The sequence below is a fragment of the Globicephala melas genome, chromosome 11 (assembly GCF_963455315.2).
Source record: "Globicephala melas chromosome 11, mGloMel1.2, whole genome shotgun sequence".
NCBI classification, from domain to species: domain Eukaryota; kingdom Metazoa; phylum Chordata; class Mammalia; order Artiodactyla; family Delphinidae; genus Globicephala; species Globicephala melas.
The window spans coordinates 86,401,543-86,421,175 of record NC_083324.2 but is presented as its reverse complement, the minus strand read 5'-3'; the positions used below and the strand labels follow the sequence as shown (position 1 = coordinate 86,421,175).

General features: G+C 36.5%; 1 protein-coding gene across 10 annotated transcripts in view; it reads left to right on the top strand.

Moving 5' to 3' along the window:
* Window positions 1–19,633, top strand: part of CDKAL1 (CDK5 regulatory subunit associated protein 1 like 1) — a 651,341-nt gene that overhangs the window by 283,102 nt on the left and 348,606 nt on the right. The window lies entirely within an intron of this gene.

Below are 19,633 nucleotides of genomic sequence, written 5' to 3'. Positions count from 1 at the left end.
CATTCAGAATATAGAGCTAATAAGGGTTACCAGGAGTTTTGGAAAGAGAAGGTAGGTTTTACTATGAGCCAGAAGAGAGAACCCTCGTCATCCACAGGACTGCTGTGGGGCAGTAAATATTGGTACTGGTAGAGAGTCCTAATGAGAACAATTTTTGTGTGGGTGGCCAGCTACTTTTGAATCATCACTTGCTGGAAAATGTGATTGCCTAGGTATCTCTCAGCATATAGTAAGACGTATCTGTAACACGAGTCTCAGTTGTGTTGAGTCACAGTTGTGTTGATACCTAACCATAAATTGCCCCTTTTGTCTTGGCTTATAATACGTGTATATAACACTGCTGTGTTTTTATAACCAACATGAGATAATCTATTGTCTCATAATCCTGTGGGTTAGTAGTTATTGGTAATGTACTTTTCCTTTTAGCAAGTAACTTGGAGAGCTACTTTCAGTACTTCACGTCCTGCATCTCAGAATGTATGAGTTCCAAACAAACTTATTCAGTCTAAAGCTTTTATCAACATGAATTTGAAATGCTCTTTATAGCAGAGAGAAAAACACCCTTGAATAATCTAACACGTCTCAACAATTTTTTTTCTACCTTTATATTCTTAGCACAGTCCCCTCCTCTGTTCACATTCAGCTTGTATTGAAAGAAATAAATGGAAACTCACTGACTCTTGCAGTTGTTTGCTTTCAGAGCCAGGTAATTGTCTAATCTTAGGAAAAGTCTGGGTGGTTGTCTTTTCTGCAACATGGCTACTTTAAGGATTTTTCAGAAAGGGCATGAATTTGCACAGAAACCTACTTTATTTGAAAAATGATCCCTTTGCTGGCATTCTTACTTAGTGTTTGTTTTTCCATATATCTGTTGGATAATGGAGATGTTAAAACTATATGATCTATCCACCTAACTCTGCAAATTGGAAGGTATTCAAATTACAAATACAAGTGACTTTGCTGGTTAAGGTGAGCGATTCAAAGAACATATCGGAGGTCAGCAGTGATTTAGTGGCTATTTATAGAGAAAGTATTAGAAGAGGTTTATTTAATACTACTTTCATCATCATCAGTAGATACGGATGTGCTTGGTTATTCCCAACCAAGGAATGTTTGCAATGTAAAGTTTTTCTTTTTCATTTTTTTTGAATTTTATTTTATTTATTTTTTATACAGCAGGTTCTTATTAGTTATCTATTTTATACATATTAGTGTGTATATGTCAATCTCAGTCTCCCAATTCATCCCACCGCCACCACCACCCCGCCTGCCACTTTCCCCCCTTGGTGTCCGTATGTTTGTTCTCTACATCTGTCTCTATTTCTGCCCTGCAAACCGGTTCATCTGTACCATTTTTCTAGATTCCACATATCTGCGTTAATATACGATATTTGTTTTTCTCTTTCTGACTTTTTTCACTCTGTATGACAGTCTCTAGGTCCATCCAAGTCTTTACAAATGACCCAGTTTCATTGCTTTTTACGGCTGAGTAATATTCCATTGTATATATGTACTACCACATCTTCTTTATCCATTCGTCTGTCAGTGGGCATTTAGGTTACTTCCATGACCTGGCTATTGTAAATAGCACTGTAATGAACACTGGGGTGCATGTGTCTTTTTGAATTATGGTTTTCTCTGGGTGTATGCCCAGTAGTAGGTGTAAAATTTTTCTGTTGTCTTGTTATCTGAATATTAGGGTTGAAATGGAAGGCTAGTTTTCGGACTGGCAGGCTCATTTTATTGCTATGTGGAACTGTTACTAAAATATCGAGGTCATAACTTTCTAGGTAAGCCAGTGTGTTTAGGCAATTTTAAGTCCTAAGATGCTCTTTGCCATAGGAGAGTTTGAATTCAAAACAGTGCTCTGCTGCTTACTAGCCACATGATCTGACCAAGGTACTTGACCTATATACAAGCCATGGTTTTCTCATTACTGTGACATTAAGTGTTGCTTGTTGTTTGAATTTGAGATAACTTACATGAAGTAATTGGTTGTGTCCTTATTATGAAGAAGTCATGTTACTTAAACTGAAGGAATTTAAAATAAATCCAACAAGAGAAGTCTAATTTTGAGTGAGAATATTGGAACATCTAATATTGGAACATTTAATGATTAGAATCAAAAGACAAATTTTCTTTTGCTTCTACAATATGTCTTATGAAAAATGTCTCTACAGATAGAAACTAGTATGACAATTACCTTTTATTTTCTTAATTTGAGAATTGCAAATTCATGCTAAGGGTGGTCTTATAATCTCACAATAGGAAATGGCAGTCTATAAGCTCACATTTTAAAGACATTGAGTTAGCAGCATTGTCTTTTTTTTCTGCAGAAGACATTGGGATCATAAGGGTCTTACAGGATTCCTGTGTTTGAGTTTTAAAATTGCGAAGAAGGGACTTCCTTGGTGGTCTAGTGGTTAAGACTCTGCTTCCACTGCAGAAGGCGCAGGTTTGATTCCTGGTCAGGGAACTAAGGTCCCTCATGCCGTGCGGCACAGCCAAAAATTTTTTAAAATAAATAAATAAAATGGCGAAGAATAATTATGAAGTTAAATGTAATAGAAGAAATAACCTGTTTTTCGTATTCTTGTGACTTCTCTGTAATTCATTCTTTAGTAATTCAGATAGTAGGAACGTTTGGGGGGGTCAGAGCCCCTTAAATTCTACATTATACCATTATTAAATTGTCCTATAATCAGTAATAAACATTATGATTCTTTGAAAATTTACTCTAAGATGAAAAGTCTAAATATGCTGTCAGTAAATTTTAGTGCTATGTTTAAAGCCGTCCTGTCAGTGCAAGTTAAATTTCCCAACTGAAAATTGCGTTTCCTTTCTTGCTTTTCCTTTAAGTTTTAAATGAGTGTGTGTCACAAATACAAAGTGATTTAAAAAAAAAACTCTACACCAATTGTAGAATAGGGATTACAATCCTGGTTGCCAGTCACGTGACAGACTATTACAATAAGATCACAATTTCTTTCTGAGTAGCATATTTATGAAACATTTTATATTCATAAACGTTTATTTCTTAGAAGTGTAATGAGTGAAGAGACTAGGGCTAACCCATAGGCAAGGGAGCATTCAGAAGAGATTCTGAAATAACCATGAAATCATTCTGAATATAAAATGGTTTCCTAACATACTAAAAATATACTGACTGTACATTCAGCTGCCAGGAATGAGAAAGGGAGCTCATTAACTTTTGAATGGATATCAGTAAATAAAATTGTTTATATTTTTGAATGGAAACTTTAGTTTACCTTTTGTGCAAAAAATATAGTTTATATTTCACTGGTTTCCTAGCATTTTTCTTTTTTGGACTTATCCTAGCCCCTTGACATTTTCATGGACTATTTTTACCTTCTCAGTGTGTGTATCATTTTTGTGGGCAGTTCTGCATATGACTATAATATTTACCAGGTTAATTTCTGGGTATCATCACATTGTTCTAACAGACCATTGGGAAACCTCTCCCCTCACTTCCTCACTTATGCCAAACTTTAGGTTTTAAAATTTCCTAGTCTTTGGGGGCTGGGGTTTGACATGGTTGCATTTTAGACATCTAGAAAAACATGTCAAGCAATGACCTATACTTTGTTGGGGCCAGAATGAATTTACAAGCTAGTATTTTCTAGGATATTTGTATTGATTTTTCTCTAGCAACTAATCAATCAGTTTCAGTTGTATAAGTGATGGAGCAAACCTTTTTAAGTGTGCTGGGTGAGTGGTGTGGAAACAACACCTTTCACTGCTGTCTCTGGAATCAAAATGTAGAGATGATGGATGAGCTGTTTTTATAGCTCTCATGTGCTTTTCTAGATCTCATTTCTGTGTTGCTACTTTTTTTCTCCCTCATAAATCTGAACGTCCCCCACAAGATAAGTGGCATAAACCAGTTATGGAAAGGTAAATAAATTAAGATGAAATATTCAGGGCAAGGAGAAAATTTCTTGATGCTTAGTGATTTCAAGATTAATGTTGGAATTTTATGAAATGAATTCTGTTTTATTTCAAGACTTGCAAAGATACTGTCTATTGTGTATGAGATTAATTATGCAGTGCAGCTGGAAAACATTGCTTCCTGCCCTTTTAGATAGGAAAGGATATGAGCAATATTTGATTTTCTGGTGTATGAACTTCAGATTGTGGAGCTGTTGCATTTGACTTATCACCTTTAGCAATGAGTACTGTATATTGATTTTCATCTAAGCTTAAAAAGAGACCAATAATTGCATCCTATTAATTTATATTGGCAGTTATTTAAATGTCTTTTATTCCTTTATCTTTTCATTTGTGCTGTGTTCAAATTGAGAAATCTGTTTCTTCTATAGGATTAATAATGTTACTGTACATATTTGTTATACATTGTCAACTTCCAAAAAGGGATTTTAGGCAGCTTACATTAAATGATTGTGTGTAAATAGACCATGAAAATAAAGGGTGTATGAAATGTTGTGTTATATGTTGTGTTATGTTTCAAGAGGGAAGATAATTATACCAACTTGAATCTTGGCTGATTGGTATATTGGTATGAAGTTGGTATATTCAAGTTGGTGAATCTTGGCTGTTCCAAAGAATAAGGAGATAGGGTGATGTATATAACTTGTATGAATGTATAAAAGGAAGGATATATTTTTAAAAATTAATTAATTTATTTTTGGCTCTGTTGGTTCTTTGTTGCACATGGGCTTCTCATTGTGGTGGCTCCTCTTGTTGTGGCGGGCGGGCTTCTAGGGCACGTGGGCTTCAGTAGCTGTGGTGCGCGGATTCTCTAGTTGTGACTCGCGGGCTCTAGAGCGCAGGCTCAGTAGTTGTGGCGCACGGGCTTAGTTGCTCCACAGCAAGTGGGATCTTCCTGGACGGGGGATCGAACCCGTGTCCCCTACCTACATTGGCAGGCAGATTCTTAACCACTGCACCACCAGTGAAGTCCCAAGGATATAGTTTATAATGAGAAATCTACATGTTTCTAGACTGTAAACGCTAAGAAGAATTATTTTCTTATATTCTTTTCTAAGAGACATTGACAAAGATAATAGAAATGCCTTTAGCTGGCAGTGTGTAGAATTTTAAGATATAGTTTCTACATTGTCTTTTCTTCTGTTGATTCTTACAGATCCCCCAATATAATATTAAACTATAACTTTTAAAGACATTTTAATGGGGGGAGCTAAATAAATGTAATGTACATAATACATATAACTTGATAGGGAGATCTGATGCCTTAAAGAGCTGTTTATCAGATATTTAGTTTAAATAAGCTGAGATTAATCACTCTTATTTCAGAGAATGTTAGTTAAGACTATCTGTGGCAGACCAGAGTATGATTTACTTGGTTCTTGCCTCTTTAGACCTTTGAGTTTCTAAGTCAGTGGTGTTCAAAGTTTTCTTAGCAATAAAGGAACTTTCTTCAGATGAATTTTGGAAAGTGAAAGCAGAACTGCCAGGATTGAAGTAGAGGTGGGGCCCTGTTTAATGAGCCCTTGCTTCTGAGGCCTTTCCTCAGAACCTTTAGGATTTGGCCTGAATTGGCTGGTGTAGTTTAGTATTTCTCTAGTGTATCCTTAAGTACACCAGTCCAGGGCTGGAAGATGTTTTCTTAAAGGGACAGATGGTAAATATTTTAGACTTTGTGTGCTACAAGGTGTCTGGTGCAACTGTTCATTTTTGTCCTTCTAGCATAAAAGCAGCTACAGACAGTACATGAATCAATGGGAGTGGCCGTGTTCGAATAAGGGTTTAATGGTCAACTTTGGAGAAAGCTAACTTAAAGTAAATGAGACGTTATTGGGAACTTCCTATTGTCTCTAATATGCTAATACACATCATAAATTCATAAGAGATGGATGTAGTCTTTAGAAACTCATGTTGATCTAGAATAGATTAGTATTATCAGTCTAGCTGTTCATTTTAGTCATGTGGAAATTTTATAAAACCAAAGCCACACTGATGTCTGTGTCCCATTGCTGACTACTGCATCATCATTTCTGTGGATTGGGAGGCCCTGCATTTTCTAAAATATAGTTGATTCTAACATATAAGCCAGAGTTGAGAACTTGCATTGAGAACCACTAGTTTAGATAATTTTTTGGTTGAAGTTATTAAATGAACTGACCCTCTTGACCTCTAGAGGGATTGTGGGGAGGAACCCTGGTTGATTAGTAAAGAACGAGCCATGTAGCACAGGGAACTCTACTCATTGCTCTGTGGTGACCTAAATGGGAAGGAAATCCAAAAAAGAGGGGATATATGTATACCTATAGCTGACTCACTTTGTTGTACAGTAGAAACTAACACAACAATAAAGCAACTATACTCCAATAAAATTTAATTAAAGAAAAAAAAAAAGAATGAGCCAGGTTAGGGAGGTTGGCAGGTCAGAACAGCGTGTTGTTCATTTGCAGACACCACCCTGCTAGTAAGTGGCTGGTTTCAGAATCCAGTGGTGCTTATTTAGTGAAAAGGCTCGGTGATTTTTGTTTTCTCCAGGTATCACAAAAGGGTTAGCTGGCATTTTATGAGTGTTTATTTACTGTGCTGTATGGGAATTAAAAGGGTGGAAAAGATGGGGTCCTTGTCTCCAAGGAGCTCCTCCTAGTTTAGGAGGACAGAGTAGCCAGTTGGACTAATGAGCATTAAAAGTACACAGACCCAGGAAGCAAGTCTTCAGATGGCAAAAACCATTGAGCCTTTTAACTTAAATATCTCTACATTTGGAAAACATCCGTTATCTGTCAGGGTGGTGTCAGCAAATTGGCAGCCCTCGTGCTGCGCCTCTGCCTTCCCAACTCCAGGCATCCTTTACTGATCAACCAGGCTTTCCCCAAAGAATCCCTCTTAATACAGAGTTCTTATTAGCCACTGCTTAGTATTCCAGATGAAATCCACTTGCCATCCTTAATCTTAAGGTTTATGTGATGCTAGAGGTCTATGAAAGAAAGAAACCAAACAGTGACTCTAACTGAAGTAACCATTGGAACTATATAGTTGTTATGTTGCCATTCATTCAACAAATATTTATTGAACGTTTATTCGAAACAGTTCATATTTCTCCTGATAGGCACATGCATTAGAAAAGCGGTGATAACAATATATCATTATAATCAGCCTTTCATTACTTCTGCCAATAAGATAGGGAGGCCAGTGGTGCGGTTTGCTTATCTCTGCTGTGGGAAACAAGGATGCAGTCCCAAGGCTGTTTTACGAAATGACATCTGTTCATAATTCTCTAAGCTTTCGTAGTTCAGAGTACATGTAATCCAAAGTACGGAAAATTTGGAGCTTCTGGGAATACGTTTTCATATCCATCCCCCACTGTTACTGGTGAGTTTTATCTTTTTTACTCTATTTTGTTCCACAAAACAACCTGCAAGAATGCAAGTAAGTATGAAAACCATATAAAATAATGAGACCTTGGGAAAGGAGATGAGGAAAGTCAAGACTTGGTGCAGCATTGGAACACGGGAAAGTAAGCCATAGTCAGATAGGCAGTTTAGACTCTGAACTTTTCTTAAAAGCTTATATAGTCTATAAGGAATAAAAACAACCCAACTTGGCATTAGATTTGCAAGAAAATTTTCACATGTGAGCTCTTCTAGGGAGTACTGAGAGATGCATCAGGTCTCAACAGCATCCCTTTAACACTCAGACTCACTTACTGAGTTTCTTAAACTTGTATGCTTTGGCATTCCTTGTTAAAACTTGCAGCCGTGCCCTGTAAAGCATAACACTCTGGAAGAATTTCTTGGGAGGCTAAGACAACACATGCTAAGTATTTGGTACTCCAGTGATCTGACCCCACTTCCATAGTCCTTGGGCACCACAAAGGAATCCTGCTGTGGAGGCTCCTAGCTTAGGGTCTGCATGCCTGAGGTCGTTTAGTGCGATGATATGTCAGAGTGCAGGAAGAAGATACTAGAATTTATATTGATCTGTATTTTCTCTTCCTTAAAGAGTTTTTTGGTGTATGTTTCATATCGTATATAATATATTAGCACAGTAGTGCTTGAGTGTCATTAATAAATACATCTCCCTTGGGCTTCCCTGGTGGCGCAGTGGTTGAGCGTCCGCCTGCCGATGCAGGGGACACAGGTTAGTGCCCCGGTCCGGGAGGATCCCACATGCCGCGGAGCGGCTAGGCCCGTGAGTCACTGCCGCTGGGCCTGCGCGTCCGGAGCCTGTGCTCGGCAACGGGAGAGGCCACAGCAGTGAGAGGCCCCCGTACTGCAAAATAAATAAATAAATAAATAAATACATCTCCCTGGAGATGCATTTAAAAAAATTTTTAAGCGATCCCGGAGAGTGATTTTCTAAAATATGGAGACCACTGATTTAGAGGAACGAATAGCCTGCCCATTTTCCACTGGAAACCCAATTCTTTCTGCCAGCCATTTGGTTTCAGCAGGGCAGCAGAGTTCTTTGCTCTCTGTCAAGGTCCTAAGATGCTTGTATTCTGTTTTGACTGAGTGCACATCCATCTGCTTTTGAGATCAAATAAGCAAATAATGAAGTTTGTGCCCTTTGGAGGAAACCTGAAGTACTTAACAGACTCTTGCCGAGCGTCCACTCAGAGGCAGGCTCTTGGTCCTCGCAACAAATGTTCCCGCTCTCCTTCCATCTGGGTTTCAGGTCACTGGGGGACTGAGCCAGGAGGGCATCGGGCCAGGCATGGGTGACAGTGTGTATTTGGGTTTAGTAGGTGCTCAATAAATGTTGAATGAGTGGCTAATCCTGAATTGATTATACTCGATGAAATTCCATATGCGACTTGGAACCTACGATGAAAATAAAGCCTGGAAAATCTATATTTCTAAAGTGGGCTAGAGATATTGCTTAGTTTCAGCTGCTCTTCCTTCACAATTGAGTACTGTGTCTTATAACACAGGCTTGATTTTATGATACCAGATTATCTGTGGTGGTGGCAGCTTTCCAGGATTTGCAACAGAGAAATAATTTACTTTTGGAAAGTAGTTCCTGATAGTTAACGGGTATCTGTCATTTTACCAAATGAGTATATCCGTGTAGGTCCGCGTTTCTAGTTATAAATAAATATTTGCTTTGATATTTTTCTTCTATGAAACAGAATTCTGCAAACGATTTCTGGGGACAAGGGGACAGAAGTTAACCAAGGGTTTGCTTTCAGAGTTTGAACTGAGGCTGATCTGTCTCTGGGATCATTTTGGTGAACTTTAAAGGCTGCAAGTTAGTTTTGGAAGGTTGTTTAATGGAATTTTAATAGCCCTGGAAAGATGTGAAAGTGATACTGCTACCTGGTGGTTTGTAAACCTGACCTTTGTGAGATGTTTTCTGGGCAGAAGTACTACTTTGTGATGCCAGCAGCTTTTATTGATTCTGCAGAGTATGCAGTTTTCTAACACTGGCTGTCAATTCATTCCAGCTGAAAAATTATTAAATTTCTTCTCCTGCTTGTGTGGATATTAAATTGCAGTAAACATACTTGCACAATGTCAGGTGCGGCAAGCAAAATTTTCTGCGTGAAAAAAATGTTTGTTAGTGGGACCTTGGCTGTTCAGCAGAGGTTATAAATTTCTGTATTTCTTTTTATTTGTTGCTCTCAGTTATGCTTTTTATTTCTCTTTGTGAGTTCCAACACATTTCTTGTTATTTGTAATATAAGAAAGAAAAGTTTGATTTAGACTGCTGACTTTAAATACTATGCCCTTTAGTTCATTTCTGGTATGGGTGAGAACCTGGGGGTAAGAGGATTTAACCAGTGAAAATATAATTGGGGCAGAATGAGAAAGATCTAATGAAAGAATGTATTGAATGAAAAAGGGAAGGAATGAAGGCTTAGATGATTATACACTCCACATAGATCTTTTTGACTTGTTGAATTTTAGTTAAGGAAGGTGAATGATGGTGAGGTAGTAATCATCTATGGAAGCAGTTCTTAAACTTTACTGTCTCTGAGAATAACCACTGGACCTTTGGGATGTGTATTTAAAATGCAAGTATCTGGCCATATTTGCTATTCAGTAGGTCTGCCATAGACCCGGGAATTTACATTTTCAAATGACTCGCTCAAAATGACCCAGGTAGAGGTGTTGTGAGGACCACTTCTAGAAACTTGTCTAGAGAACCTTCTTGATTCTCAAATACCAAGTCATTTGATCAAAATATTGAATGGAAGTGGAGAAGAAACGTACCATTTACGGTCAAGAATATCAGCATAAACAACGTAAGCTACGTAAATGGTCTTCTACATGTTCATCTCATTAGGAAATACAGATTTGATTTCTCTAAATACCTTCCTCAGTGGGTGTGAAGTGACAGACTTCAGTGGTGTGTGTGGGGACAGTAGCAGTGTTTCATGAGTCAGGCCTGATACAGAATGTGTGTGTGTGCATGTGCATTTGATACGGCATGATTAGAGCTCAGAAATATGGTGGAACTCAAAAAAGTAGCCCAGGAAGTCATCAAAACAAAGAGATCTGAGTCAGAAATCGAAACCAGAGTCTGAAACCAGAAAAGTAGAGAGAAAATAAACCCAAGCACATGGGGAATAAATAGGAGAAAATCCTAGCTAATTAATTAGAATGGGCCACATTGCTTGCCACTTGCAGAGTGCTGGACTTGATTCAGGGATAAAAGGCTACGTGTGCAATGGACAAAACCCACTTTTGTCATAAACATTATTTGAAATATTTAAGCTTAGTTGACTTTACGTTTCATAATTACTTACAGATTTTATAAATACATTTTAGAATCTAAGATTTAACAAACCCAGGGAATCAACAATTCCTGTTTTCTTCTCTCTAAATACCATGTGGATAAACTATTGAAAAATCCTGGTAGACTACTGCTCCATGGGCCTCATTGAATCACTCCTCCTAGTATTCATGCTTCGTGTAGATAGACCCCTTCCACATTGACTATCTGCTTATCATGTGTCTTGCTTCGGCCAGTGGAACATTAGAAAGCATTATGCAAGCAGAGTTTGATAAGCACTTGTATACTTGGGCTTGTTCTTATGGAATGTTGGAACCCTAAGCCACCTTGAGGGAGGTCCAGCTACCCTACTGGCAGTATCATATGGACAGAGAGATGCATAGTCAGCCCACAGATATTCTAACTGAGACTCCAGATGTGAATGAAGAAGCCATATTGAATGTTCCCACTATCACATTGATCCAAAAATACCTGCCCAGCTGGACCTAATCCACATGCAGAATTAGGAGCAATAATAAATTATTGTTTTAAGCCGCTAACTTTCTGTGTAGTGTGTTTTTCAGCAATAAGTATATTTTGTTAGATATTTAAAAATATATTTTAGTATTAAAATGTCATAATGCCATTATTATATTTACAGTACCTTTTATTCCATATAATATTATTGTATATATATATTCAACAAATATATTCAAGATTGTTTTCCATTAAACTAAATATGGTGGTAATAATAGGATATGGTTTAAACAATTACTGGCATATCACCAGAAACTGTTAGCACAGAGGGAGTTAAAAATCACAGGGCCATGTAGCTTATAGTCTGCAATTTAGTAAGTAAGCCATAATATCACTGAGTGATAAGAGCAGTGATTCAGATAAGCCTTAGATACTGTGGCATTTTGGTTAAGAACAGAAAGGGTTAAATTCTGTTTCCGTAGTTTGTTAGCTCTGTGCCCTTAAGAAAACTGTTTATTCTCTCTCAGGCTTAGTTTTTCGTCTGAGAAATAGGAGTAAAGCATACTCATTAGATAATCAGCATGAATATTAAACAGGATAATGTAATGCTAAATCTGATACTTTGAGAATAATAAATGGTTGTTTATTATTATTGTTGTTGTTCTTAACAATATAGTAAGAGGGCAAGAAGGAGGAAGGGGAACAGAAAAGAGAAAATGCTGTTGCCATTTTATTTTTCTTTATTTTTCTGTTCTGTGTGTATTCACATGCTTTCACATGCCCATGCCTGGCTGTTTTTAAGAAGAAACACTGGCCCATAGATGTGCTGCTCACACTTTAAAGGGCGGACAGATTACCTGGAGATTTTGTTAGCGTGCAAATTTTGTTTCTAGAGGGTCTTGAGTGGGGCCTGAGAATTTGCGTTTTAAGTTCTCTGTTGATACTGATACTGCTGGTCCTCACGACCTTTCATATTTTAGTCTTAAATCTCCTCTTCAGCTGTCATCTCTCACCATTCATAATTTCTTCTTCAATCACACAGAATTTTTTCTTCACACATCTGTGATAGTGCTTACCAGGTGTAGTTAAAGTGACTTGTTAAAATATTTATATTCTCTACCTCCTCTGTGATCTCTGTGATAAGGACTGCTTGGGTCTTACTTATCTTGATATCACAATTAATGTTCAGTAAATGTTTTTTGATACATGCCCTTAAGAGTCTCATAAATGTAGACTGGAAACTTCGTCTTTCATCTTACCTACTAGAAGTAGTAAGTGTTCTCAGAACCTTTGAACCCATGAACCTTCTCAATATCTGGCTGTGGATCCTGGAGTTTGAAGGAGTAGTCAGCCAGTATCCTTGATTGGTAATGAGAGAAACATGGACTGTTCACAGATGGAAGGTAATTTGGAGAGGAAAACGTGGGTTGGGCACAGTTCAGACTGTTTCTTTCTGTGAATATGAATGTAGACCCATACTATATCATATAAGCAAATAATGGCCAACTAGATAATATTTGAAACAAAGTGAATGTTCTGCATAGGAAATGTTGAAGAAAACTGGATTTAAAAAGATAATAGCTGTTTTCTTTGAAAAATTGGGTTGCTATGTATTATATACAAGTGAATTCATTTCTGTTTTTGTATCTATATTTGTTCGCTCTGGCTACATCTGTGCTTTATTTTTTAGATTAGAAATAATTTATATGCAATGGTCTGACCTTCATTTACAGTTGTACTGCCTTAGAGATATAATTCACTGTGTAATTAGTTTTAGTAAAAAGGGAGGGGGGTAGGAGAAGCTTGGCACTATGTTAAGTGGAGAATAATTGAATAAAGGTTTTAAAAATAATTTCTCTAACTGTATTAGCCCAGCATTTGAATGTTTCCAGCAGTATTATTTCTGCAACTAAATTTTCAAATAGTATATGCTTTGTATAAATTCATAAATCTTTCAGTGGCATGAAAATATACCTCTCCATATGAATTTCAAAAATCTGTAAATTTTTTTGCTCTGATTGACTAACATTTTGCTTTTTGATGACTAGTTCTTGATTTAAAATGATGATGTTTAAAATAACTTACTTTTGAGTAAATACAGGAGAATGAGGTTTTCTGTAGCACTTTAGCCAAGGTTAGTGTTGGATTTAATCTTAATTGTTATTACTATTATTTGTTTATTTAACAAACGTTTGTCAAGTACCTATTAAGTGGAAGATTTGTGATAGTGAAGTGCTGTTTACAGTTTACATTTTTTGTAGTGAATCCTGGAACATTTACAAGAAGCAATTTGTGATTTGTAAGTATGACTTGATAGCAGGTTATGAAGCAAAAACATTTTTCTTCACTAAAATATAGAATTTGATAAAATATAAGTTGCTGCTTAAAAGAGTCTGGCTTGTTCAGAATAATTTATATAAAAGGAAAAATAAATGGACCCTTGGACCAGTGTATTTTAGGTAGGGCAAGATATTTCTCAGATTGGGTGTCAGCTCACTCTTGACACCTGATCACATATTCAGCCACTGTATTGCTAATTATTCTTAAATATGGACTTCAGGAAGCCAAATTGCCATCCCTAAGCAAAGAAAATTTTATTTTATATGCTGCCTAGTATTTATTATATTCTACTACCAAAAAACATAAAATAGAACGTTTGCACATCACCGATTTTATTCTTTGTTTTATTTTCATTCTTATTTGTCATACTGATTTTTTGTGATGAATACAGGCGTGATTATAAATATAATTCAGACATTATGCTCTTTTGTGGGCCCTTATATTAATAAAATTGTCTAAGAAGTGGATGTCAAATGATGTTCTTTGTACTTTCACATGTAGCTTTTCAGTTCATCCTTACATTTGCTTAGTGAATTATAGCTTCTGGTGATTGTTGTCCCCGTTTCACTGAAGCACAGAGAGGTTACACTGCATGTCTGAAGAAGAGTGATAAAATAGAGCTTTCCTGATGGATGGGCCATTGTACTTTGCACTATAGCATGCTGCCCCTCCGGGAAGATGTTGTACTCAAATACTTGATACTGCAAATGCATTGGTTGCTATAGTGCGGTTTAGTTTATTATGGTAACTGGGGTCATTTCATCAGTTGGGATCATTTTGAGAGAGGCCCTTAGTAGAATTGCAATCATAATGTTCTTGAATGGTGGCACTGACACATTTCACAGGTTTTCAGTTTCATTGGCATCGCTGTTTCAAACCAAAAGATTAGATACCTTATAAAAACAACAGAATGCTGAAAATCAGACCCAAGCAGTAATTTTAGGTTCTAGTTACCTTAATATACTAGGAGAAAGTATTTTAATATGTGTGTCAGTAAATAGACTACATTTAAGTACATTCATTAAGTAGTTCATTAAGGTACATTTAAAACAAACTCTGCTTAATTTGTAGAAATACCTGTTCTTTTCAAGTTTGGAGATTGAAAATATTTAAAAGAAAATAAAACTGTATTTCATAGTTTAGAAATGTACGTAAAATGAATATAGTAATGATGTTAATGATGCAGAAAGATTAGTTCTACTATGTGTAACTATTACCTTGAGGCTTTGCATCCATGAAGATACTTAAAGTTTCCAGGGTACCCATCAGAGTAGCTTGATTGCCTAAAATCTGTGTTCTGCTCAGCTGCGGATTTGCATTAAATGAACTGTGAATTTTAATTTGAAATGTATTTGGAAACCAATTCCTATTAAAAAGTGGATTTATAGCTTCAAAACTGGGTACTTCCGAAATGCCAAGTAAATCCAGTTCATCTTCAGTTGCCAGTTGTGTCTGTTTTTAATTTTAGGCAATTGCATTTGTGACCCACTCTTGTTTGGCTTTACTTTTTGAGAACCAGTGCTCCAAAGAAAGAAAAAATAAACCCACTTTTGTTCCTAGTTTATTTGCAAACCAGGTCAGACGCCCTTGATTAGCTCTCAGTTGGAGGATAATTTGAACCTTGACAGATTGAACCCAAACAGCAGGGTTTCTCTAGTCTGGCCAACAGATAGAAAAAATAAAATAAAAGCTAATTCCAGTTCACAAGCCGTACAACAGGACTGAATAAACGTGCAACTGTTAATGAATAGCTATTTCAAATATTTACAAAAGGCCCAAGAAAAAAGAAAAGATTAGCATCTTAGGCAGCTGTTCTAAGGGAGCCCTATTAAAAATAAACATGATAAATGCTGCTCAAGAGCTAATACATCCATCAAATATCAAATACGTTCAAAGAAGAAAACACTTTCAGAAATAAAAAACTATTAAGACTTTGGAGCATGACTATCTTGCTTTGTGGTTTACACCAGAATTTTATTTTTATTCTGGTTTAAATGTATCTTTTCTAACCCCTCAAATATTCTTAGGGATGCTATTTTATAGATAGTCAGGTTATGGGTAAGTGAATGGAATCATCTGAGTGGTAGCCATTGTGATTAAATTGGTTAGAAACTTTAAAATTCAGCTGTATATCGTTTGAATGAAGACATACTGTTAATTGTTATTTTATGGGATTGCAGATGATATAATGGTTTGAATATGACCATAATAACATTTTAGCATCATGGCAATTGTGCTAGGAAATGCTACATAAAGATGGAAATTATTACTGAAGCAGTAAGGTGTTGGTTCCCAGCACTGATTACAAGTACAGTTATTATTGTCTCTGTGTGCTTTTAACAGTGTTTCTACAAATGCATCCTAGTCTCCTCATGTAAAGTACCCTTTTTGCACTTAGCTAAAATTAAACTGTACTTGCCATGCATTAATGACTTGTATAGTAGACTTTTGGCATTCAAGACTTACCATTTGTGTTTTTAACTATTTTTTGATACTTTGAAAGTGTGGAAAGAAGCAATTTGAATTTTCTGATGCTTGTATTTGTATTTGAGTAGCTGTGTTTCAAGGCTAAAGTGGAAGATCAAGTCATTTATCTGATGAATGAGTTTAGCCAGCAGCTCAGCATTTATTTCAGTGTGATGCAGACTAAGTCTCTTGTAATTTTTTAGTTGTAAATGACTAAATCTTTGTTTGTGTGTCCAAGATGTCACCTAAAAGAAAGCCAATTACTAGTGGTATAACCTTTGTGGATTTGGAGATGATAATGATCTACTGTCTTAGTAAACGAATATTTGAAAAGTTTGAAAAACTTAATTATTTTGATTTGAGGTCATTTCTAATTTGTAGAAGTGTGATTCTTTACCAGGAGTGTGGATCATTTTGTGGAAGTTCAAAAACCATGCTCCTGAATGAAGTGCAACCTGTGTGGGAGTGATGTCTGTGATGCAGATGTAGAGCAGCTTGGTCATGATCTCAACTACAAGTCAGTTCAGATATGTTGATGTATTATTAGGCCCACTGTTTGTTTTCAGGTTGGTTTCTGAACCAATGCAGAAGTATGGCCATCCTTAGTCCCTTCTAGAGAGGGTATGTATTATTTGGGGAGACCATGGTGAAGGCTGGCAAAGAATCATGGGATGTCATTATCCGGCCGTAGTGTTTCTCTGACTTCATAGTGCATTCCTCTCCAGCAGGACCTTTATGGACCCATTTCTCCTATCCCCACCCAAATTGGCACAATTGAATGCTACATAATAACCTATCACCTGGAATAGCCTTTAATCACCGTTAATTCATTTTTGCTCTCTAATGTAAGGGTTAGAAAATGGAAGGGATATGACTAAAGAACATAAATAAAACACATGTATGAAGGGGGCATGAGTAAGTAGTAAGGGGATGAGGAAGAAAGCTAGACAAATCAGTCCTTTCTTTTGAGCCACATGTTGCTTCTGTGTAATAAACAATGTTATTATTATATTGCTGTTTAAGTCTTTGAAATATACACACTGCCTATACACACACACAGGAGGGGAATTATATTATGATTATACATAGAAGGAGAGCAGTATCAATTTGATATTTTTATGGTAACTTTTTTATTTGTACTTTGTCGAAGGGGTACTAAATATCACCCCCATTCTAAAAGTGGTTTTAGTGAAATCTGAAAGTGTCTGTTCCTTACTTCAGAAATACTTGCATTCAGACTCCATTGATAACACTAAATTTTCATGCTGTTCTGAAGTTATATTAGGCCCTTAAACTTAGACTCTCTTTGTACTTCATCATTGTAATTTACACACTGGGTTGGTACATTCTCTTCAAGACAGTTTGTCTTGTGCCTCCAGCTGCTCCCCAATAGCCATTGTGCTGAATAAGCACTTATTTCAGTATGTCCTTGATACAATTAATGCAGGCATCTGCAGAAGCGGCGGCGGCGGCAGCAGCTGCAGTGCCTTATGGAAGCCAACTTCTGCTTAGCATTGTGATAAAAGAAATAGTTTTGAGCTGGAAGCTAATGTTGGCTTATTTTTAGCATAAAAAGAGTTGCACCTGCCAGGGCTAGCGGAGGACTGAGGTTTGTTGATTACACGTTCTTGTTAGTACCATTGTTATTGGTAAAATGGGGATGATGTCATCCTTATCAAACTGAATTGGCACCCTGTAGAGTGACAAATAATTTACCCTCTGCGGTTTTATCAGCATGGGCCGCATGTTAGAAGCAACCAGAGTGCTGAGTTTTCACAGCTGAATGCTATGGAACTGCAGAGGTGTATGAAAATGAAAGGGATTGATACTTGTAATCAGTGCACATAGTAATGGCCAAGGTGTAATGAAACATAAGTGCACATTTAGGGTAATTATGCTGCTACCAGGTGGGGCCCTGGGGCTTTGCATGTATAGAAGCTGCTTGAGGTGGTGGATGTGCAGCGAGGAATCGTGCAGCACCATCTGTTAGATTCTCATTTTCTCATTAATTCTTCTGTCCTCTAAGTCTGGGCTACATTGACTTTGAACAGCACTTCATCTGTTCAGTATCTCATCTCATTTTAGTTGGGAGTTGCTTTCAACAGTGGTATTGATATGATGTAATTCACAGTCTCAGCTATGTGAAATATATTAAAACCAATCATCGAGTTGATTTTTTTTTTTGAGTAAAGCTGTCTTTAGTAATATCCACATGACTGTCTAATTCTAAATGATTCACCACTTTTGTCGTTATTTTTTAATAAAATAATTAAAATAGCTGTTCACATTGACTAAATGCACATTGTTCTCCAAAATGTTTTATAAATAAGAATATTTTATAAAAAATTACAAAAGTGCATCTTTTGTAATTTTTAAAAAATTACATGTCTTATTTCTACAGGCTGATGTAATTTTTGTCTCAAATATAACAAAAATTTATTTTTCAGTCAAGCTGAGGAATAAGTTATTTGTACAACAGTATGAATATACTTAATACCCCTGAGCTGTACACTTAAGAATGGTTAAAATGGTTTTTAAAAAATGATACTTGAAGTTGTATATATAGGAAAGTAAAATGCTTTAAATGTGCTAAATGAATTTTATAAATATTTTCACTAATATTAAGAAAAATATTTTTAAGGCACCTAGCATAATGTTGTAGGTAGTTCACACATGACTGCTTTCTTTATTAATATGAATTTTAATATGAAAAATTTTAGTGGAATCTATAGTATACATTCATGTAACACGAGAAGTAACAATAAAGTAGCATCTAATGGCCAACTTTTTTACACCATATATTATTTTATACCAGGGTTCAGTGTACCAGAATAATTTGGGCGGTCTTCTGGACTCTCTGCTTGCATCTGACTGACATTAGATTAGCGATTTCACAATCTCTTTAATAAATACAAGTGTAATATTTGTATGGTCTGAGTGGTTCTCTAAGAGCTTTCTATAAATAACAGAAATACCCCTATTTAAATTTTCCACCAGGAGAATCCCCATGCATTTTGTCATTCCATTTCCATGAATTTTTCTAAAATGCAAAACGAGAGAAAGACATATTAGCTTCTTCCAAAAACTACATGAACGCCCCCAGCTATGCCCCTGCGGTCAGTGTTTGTCAGTGGGCTTGCACAGAGGCTTGGAGAGCTTTTCTCTCAGTGACAGTGCTGCCACCTTAACATCCCGTCGATGGATCTCAGCCTAGTAACCAGCTACCTCCAGCTCCATGGAAGGAGAGAGTTAAAAGCAATTTACTACCCAACTAACTTTTTGTTTCACGTTTATCTTGAATAAGGCTCCTAAAACATTAATAAAATGTATCTCATTTCCCCCTCCTTTCTATTATAAATTCATGTAAGGCAGCAAATGAGAAGAGGTTGAAAACTCCTTGTAAGTTATCTCTTGGGAAATTACTTGATTATTACTTAACATGTAGTGTGGTGGTGGACAGAAGGTACATCAGCAATACTTTATTTCTCTCCTAAAGTTTACTCATTTGTATTCAGAGCATTTAAATATCAGGATTTTTTTTTTTTTCCTCTCATACATCCAGCAGACATTAGCTAGATCACCTATTTACTAGGCTGTGAGCTTAGCAAAGGCCAGGCAAGAGGTCAAATTATTTGAATCCTGGCTTGGCCACTAGCCAGATATGTGACTTTGA